This window comes from Oratosquilla oratoria, chromosome 39 (genome assembly GCF_046742065.1).
Source record: "Oratosquilla oratoria isolate Oo_2021 chromosome 39, ASM4674206v1, whole genome shotgun sequence".
NCBI classification, from domain to species: domain Eukaryota; kingdom Metazoa; phylum Arthropoda; class Malacostraca; order Stomatopoda; family Squillidae; genus Oratosquilla; species Oratosquilla oratoria.
In genome coordinates this window covers 7,557,769-7,565,268 of record NC_134815.1, presented here as the reverse complement: position 1 = coordinate 7,565,268, position 7,500 = coordinate 7,557,769, and the positions used below count along the sequence as shown (strand labels likewise).

Genomic DNA, 7,500 nt, shown 5'->3' with positions numbered 1-7,500 from the left:
CCTTTTATTAAGTCCGCGACCAGATTCACCAAAATATGAAGAGGGACAGCTTTTACACGGGATTTTATAAACAACGCTGTTTTCGTTACATATTACTGAGACTTTCATCAAACTCAAATATCCAAAAGGTCTCTTATGTAGGTTGAAAAAGAAAGCCAAAGAAATAATTAACAAAAGTAAAGATGAAAATAAAAATAAGAATGATAATAAATGTAATAATGAAACCAGGTATATCACAGTACCAAACTCTAATGTTAATTCATACCTAGACACTTTTCTTCTAAAAGCGGGTATCAAAATAGCTAGGATGTCAGGTAGCAAAGTAGGACATTTGGTAACACGTAGCGACAATAATCCCACTAACGAAAACAGCGTTGTTTATAAAATCCCGTGTAAAAGCTGTCCCTCTTCATATTTTGGTGAATTACACATGTACTTGGTGAATTGTTATTAGTGTTGATATATGCTGCCTCAATTGTCTTCCTTAGTTTCTTGGATGATCCTTTATTTAATACGGTTGTGTTGTTCCAGTCTGGAAGGTGACCATGTTTATCCACATGTATTACTATGAAGTTAGATGTCCTATGGGCTTTTACGTCATTTCTATGTTCATTTATCCTTTTATTAAGTCCGCGACCAGATTCACCAAAATATGAAGAGGGACAGCTTTTACACGGGATTTTATAAACAACGCTGTTTTCGTTAGTGGGATTATTGTCGCTACGTGTTACCAAATGTCCTACTTTGCTACCTGACATCCTAGCTATTTTGATACCCGCTTTTAGAAGAAAAGTGTCTAGGTATGAATTAACATTAGAGTTTGGTACTGTGATATATCTGGTTTCATTATTACATTTATTATCATTCTTATTTTTATTTTCATCTTTACTTTTGTTAATTATTTCTTTGGCTTTCTTTTTCAACCTACATAAGAGACCTTTTGGATATTTGAGTTTGATGAAAGTCTCAGTAATATGTAACGAAAACAGCGTTGTTTATAAAATCCCGTGTAAAAGCTGTCCCTCTTCATATTTTGGTGAATCTGGTCGCGGACTTAATAAAAGGATAAATGAACATAGAAATGACGTAAAAGCCCATAGGACATCTAACTCCATAGTAATACATGTGGATAAACATGGTCACCTTCCAGACTGGAACAACACAACCGTATTAAATAAAGGATCATCCAAGAAACTAAGGAAGACAATTGAGGCAGCATATATCAATACTAATAACAACATTAACCATAGAGAAGGATTTATATGTTTAGCAAAAGCCACAAGCTTATTAATAATAAAAGAATACGCAGATAAAATAACAAGCTCTCCGAAGCGTCCCAAAAGATGACCCGTCCGTGTATAAAATATCCGGTTACGTTTGATTTGTTAGCTTTGTGATCAAGACCCTGCGGGTCGAAACGTTAAGGCGTAAAATTCTCCCATTTCTCCTCGTCATCTTCTTTCACCTTCAATTTTATATATATATATATATATATATATATATATATATATATATATATATATATATATAAATATACATATATATATATATTTATATATGTATATATATATATATATATATATATATATATATATCACACGTATATACACAAATACATGCACGCACATGCACTCACGATAATGATCACGAATAAACATACGACGACCGTGGGGTCCACACACACACACACACACACACACACACACACACACACACACACACACACACCGTAAGAGAAAAATAAAATGATAATATGTTGATGAATGTGTAAAAAAGAACAAATGAATAAAAAACGTTAAAAGATGAATACAGGTGTTTGCACGCATACACATGTGAAAGAGACAAGTGTACGGTCATATGTATTGTGACACACCTGCGGAACACGTGGGAAAACAGCAAAACACTTTCTAAATCACTTCCACGCTAACCGTTCCCACAAATCTGTGTACCGCGATCAATATCTCAACACTTGTGAGTCGCGTGCGAGTTATACAAAGTACATGACGAGGTATCCATTTTCGTGATATACAACCAGCTGCAGGGGCCGTGGGTTCCCGTGTCGGAGACCTACTGTCAGTGAGAGCCAACAGGGGTGTCTGCCTGAAGCGATCACCCTGTCTTTCTCAACGGAGATGGACGAATGTTTACAAATGTGTGCGCATGTGTGTGTGTGTGTGTGTGTGTGTGTGTGTGTGTGTGTGTGTGTGTGTGTGTGTGTGTGTGTGTGTGTGTGTGTGTGTGTTTATTGTGTGTGTGCGCGCGTGTGGATATGTTAGTGTGCTTAGAACCTTGAGCGTTTGTCTTTTGTTATCCTTTTCCTTTTTTTATATATGTTTCTTTAATCCCGTTACAGTTTGGACATAGACTGATTTACCAGACAACCCCTGAATTCATCTATCATTCTCTTTCGAACTTGGATTTGAACATTCATATACTTTCACTCTGACCTTGATTCACGCTGGTGATGTAATCTGACGCGTGTGAGAGTTCTTCATCGGAATTTTGGTCTCACCAGCTTCCTAATCTGTGGTCCAATAAATATACCTTCTTTGATTTTTGTGTCCCTTACTCTAGGAATCTTATTTTTCAAATATGTGAATCCCTTGGCAGTTCTATCCATACATTTATCAATATTTTTCATCAACCCTATAATAATATGCAAAGGAGGAAGATAAATTTTCTTTGAATCAACAAGAGGAGGATTGACAACATTCTTCTCTCCTGGGGTCAGAGATCGTTTCGGCCACACATTCTTTTCATAATTATTTTTCTTATCCTGACTGTCCCACTCACAGAGAAAGTAACAAAACTTTGTGTAACCCAAATGCATTCCAAGTAGAAATGCCACAACCTTTAGGTCACCACTGATATTCCATTTATATTCTTCATACTTATTTTTTTTTTGCAACAGAAGCTTCATACTCTCATAAGTTTCCTTCATGTTAGCTGCATGGGCCAGAGGAACAGAAGGAAACTTATTTCCATTGTGGAGCAAAACAGGTTTACTTTTAAAGAGTCAATAAACAAACGCCATCCATTCCTGTCATATTTATGGTTAAGTTCCTCCATAACAGAATGTACATCCTTGCGAAACACCACGCCATCCTCAAGTAAGAAAAACTGTTCAAAATTACATTGTCGTTTACGATAAAAACTAACTTTGGATTCTTTCTGGAAGCAAGAAAATCAGATTGCTTTTTCCCACACAAGATAATTCAGAGCTCCCTGACTCATTAATGTGGTTCACTTGAAGAACAGATTGGCTGAAAGTGCAAACAATCTCACGCAATGTTGCCAAACTCACTGTTGCCAACCGCTTGATTGTTATTTATCCCACGTAACGCACGTAACGTAACATACCGTGGAACACAAAATATGTGGGTGATGGAACAAATTGGAAATTATTTTGGGATTCTGCACGCAAAAACATATAAGATACAGCTATTGTTTTCCTTGGAACAAATTCTTTGTTGACTAGTGTTATCGATATAAAAAGAATAATTTCCATTTTCTGACTATGGTTCATGTGGGGCGTCATGAAGGTCTCCCTTGATCGATTGATTGAAGGGGATGTAAACAAAAAAAGGGGGTGGGGGAATATGTTGAATTAGACAAACTAAATAAATTTTTGTTTTGTATTCCAGTGTCATCTGCGAATACGTATATAAATAGTCCCTCCATCATTTGTATCACGAACATGATAGGTGTTAGCGCAAATCCTTGCGGAACCCCGTACGTGATCATTCTCTGAATCGTGATCGTTTTATCTGAATTATCATTCCAATTTCCCTAACTTCTAGAAGTCTCTCATCCACGACAACATTTAGAGTAGATTGGTTGTTCTCACCGATAAACTCCTCAAATTAATTTTCTAATTCTAGGTTTGAAATTCATACTGCAACTGTCGTAAAAACTTAGTCGGAGAAATTACCTTTCTGCTCGGAATCTGAATTATACACCGGGTACTTTTATTTTGTTTTTGTTTTTTGTTTTCTTTCCTTCTAACTAACCCATCTGTGTGTGTGTGCATTCACCCATTCACCTTGGTCTTTGGATCACGTGTTGGACTCGTGATCGACAGCTATTTCCCTCCCGGAAGAGAGCTCAGAGCTCGTATGACCGATCTATGGGTAATGCTGTGACCTTACACGCACACACACACACCCCAACTCCCCGCCCACGAGAGTTGGAGTAACGACTCGAAGCGCAGTGATGCTGAATTTTTTTCAGCCCTGGGCAGTGTGTGTGTGTGTGTGTGTGTGTGTGTGTGTGTGTGTGTGTGTGTGTGTGTGTGTGTGTGTGTGTGTGTGTGTGTGTGTGTGTGTGTGTGTGTTACACGCCCGGGCGTATGTGACAATCTACAATTATTCATATACATCTGTGAAAAAGATGTATCAGTAAAATGAAATGTACGTACAGTCACCGAAAGATGTACTGTCCAGAGTTCATTGTAATAGAGAATGAGCGAGCGATTATTTTTTCACGCACTGACGCCCAACCAGGTGCGAGTGTATTTTGTTCCAAGCCTCCTATGTTTTCTGCGTCATTACCATGGTACTTCTCGTGGCCACTGAACAATTCTGCCTCTTAAAAAACCTCGAGTACCTGCGCAGATGTATATTTTTCTTTCTGAACTACAAAAAAGACGAGTTAATCTAGCTATTACGAATTGCGATGGCACCACTTCAGGAGAGATATCAAACCATTTGGATAAAATAAAATAAAAATCCTGTTCATTGTGGAATTTACTGACCTTTGAAACAGAAACTCTATGGTGAGTACATGTGATGGTCGACCATTTAAACTCCACAACACCATCAGTAGTTTCTTGGGCCATCTGTTTATCGTGTGAATCTATGACAGATTGTGGAATGAGATCCTGGATTTCATTCCACATTTTGGGGAGGTGGATTTCAGATCCACCTCCTCCAAATGTGTTCAATATACAAATTTATGTGAAAAAGCAAAATGATCACTCAAATCAGTATGGTATTCAAAAAGATTTAGACAAACTAGAGCAAGGGACTGAAGAATGGCCGATGAAAATTAACCTAAGTTATTGTAGATTTATGCACATACGAAAAAATACCACTATGTGCGATGATATGTTATTTAAGAAAAATCTATAAAAAAGAATTTTGGTGTAGTTACTGGGTACGACCATTATCTAAGCATTGTATTTTGCCTCACATAGCGCGGTCCTCAGAATTCAGAAGCACAACCGTCATTAAACAACTAAACTGGTCATTAATCTTCCAATAATTGGAATACGCTGTTCCCTGTACGATCGCTGAATCTCATTAACGACAATGATTGATTGAAAAGGTTAGAATGATGAGGTGAAAAATAATACTAAATGTAGGGAAGAAATTATATAAACACACCTAATAAAAATTCTGAATGTAGTTTCAATAATGATAAAAAAAACCAGGAAGTGTTTACTTCCTTCGACGTGCGTTTCAGATAGAACCATTTTTTCGAACCTTCTGTAATTCATTCTCTATCAAGGTTTGATCTCGTTGTCTAAAGGATGCCACGGAGATGATGAACAAAAGATCTTTGTGGCGGCAACCAAAAAAAATCCACCTCTTCATCATATGGCGACTCTTCCTCCTCATTTCAGAAATAAGTCCTCACCTCACCTCACCTCACCATACACCAGGTAGGGCCAGTGCCCTGTTAATTGTGTTGTCTCACGATCCTCGTAAAGTTCCTCTTCTTCCTTTTGGCGGCAACCAAAAAAATCCACCTCTTCATCATATGGCGACTCTTCCTCCTCATTTCAGAAATAAGTCCTCACCTCACCTCACCTCACCTCACCATACACCAGGTAGGGCCAGTGCCCTGTCAGTTGTGTTGCCTCACGAAACTTCTCCGCCAGGTATCCTCGTAAAGTTCCTCTTCTTCCACACTCTCTATTGTTGATCCTCTCGCTTCAATTGCTTCCCTCACTCCATCTCTCCATCTCTTTTTGGGTCTTCCTACCGGCCTCTTCCCTCTTGTATTCCATCGATACTATTTAGTAGGGTACCTTTCTTGACTCATCCTCATGATGTGTCCATACCATCTCAGTTTACTTCTTTCTACATCTCTTAGGTCTGCAGAATCCCTTCATTCATCCACATCCACATCCGTTTACTTCTGTCTTATGCGCTCTCTCTTTCCTACTCAACACACACATCTTGTGCATCCAGAGTCACTTTCACCCGTTCATCCATCTTATTCTTGATCTTCCCCCCAAGTTAACTCCATCCATTTCTGCTTTCTATACTTTGTTGGCCCTTTCTCATGACTAAACTCACTCAGCATTCTATTTTACCTTATTCACTGGCATTCTTCTCCACATTTCTCTTTATATCAATTCTTACACTATAATTTTTTTTTTCATACACCTCATCTCATAACATTCAATATCCTTCTTTTCCGCCCTCCTAATATCCCAAAACTACCTCATACAGCACCGTGGGCCCAATCATTCCTTCGTACAGTTTTTTCTTTGTATTCATCTCTATGTATATATTTCTAACACTTTATTCCACTCTTTTGAATCCAACTTGTGGAAGGTGAGAGTCTGCCATATAGTGAAATAGATGCTGCAATATGGGGACATGGAAGGTTAAAAACCGCTGCCTTGGAGAGTCGGTTCCTGTGGTCATAGGAATACTAAGACTGGTTAAAATATCTGGTAATTTCGTATTACTAGAATCTGTAAAGTGTAGATAAACAAAACAAGTAAATAGGTTATGAAACTTGAGCTATGGCGAAAGGTTACAACGACTGAACTTGCAATCAGAGTAGGACAAACTACCAAGGAGTGACCCAATTTACTGTTACATTTTCTTGATGGAAAGTCTTGTCTAAAATCATCTGGCCTTTTGGAACTGGCTCCAAAAACTGGGCCAGAGGTAACAACTTTAAAATTAGGTACCAATTTGGAACCCTTGTCACAGTTCCAAACCGGAAAGCCTTCAAGAATCTTGTGTCACTCATTCCCTAACACCATATAAGGAATTAATATAAGCACACTCTCCCCTAAGTCGTCAACTAAAAGTTTATGAGTATATTTATAGATGTACAACTAATACGGTACATCATACCAATCTATCTAACCCTACCAACCATCATCTCATTGTGACTACCTGAAATGCCGGATTTTTTTTTTTTTTTTTTCATCCGGCGTCACCACGTTAGACCGGATGGCAGTGGTCAAGGTCTCGTCAGGTGAGGTAACCAGGCTAGATAAGCAAGCGACACTACATCATCATCAACTTTTTTATGTTTGCAGTCAAGAAGCTTGGTTAGCGTGCATATAATTGCAAAAAATGTGGGTAACAAACATCAGAGGACATGAGTAAACGTGTAATTAGCTAAGGAAATTACGAGAATCGTTTCACTAACCAGAACTAGACCACTACAACTCCCGCAAAAGGAAAATGCAAGAAACCCGTCGGTCATCATGCGGTATGACGTCAGACTTTGTCGTCATCAGACGAATCCCCT

At 38.3% G+C, this 7,500-nt stretch overlaps 1 protein-coding gene across 1 annotated transcript in view; it reads right to left on the bottom strand.

Annotated features, from left to right (window-relative positions):
• LOC143020272 (uncharacterized) overlaps positions 1 to 7,500 on the bottom strand; it is a 679,654-nt gene that overhangs the window by 560,427 nt on the left and 111,727 nt on the right. The gene's annotated exons all lie outside the window — the stretch shown is intronic.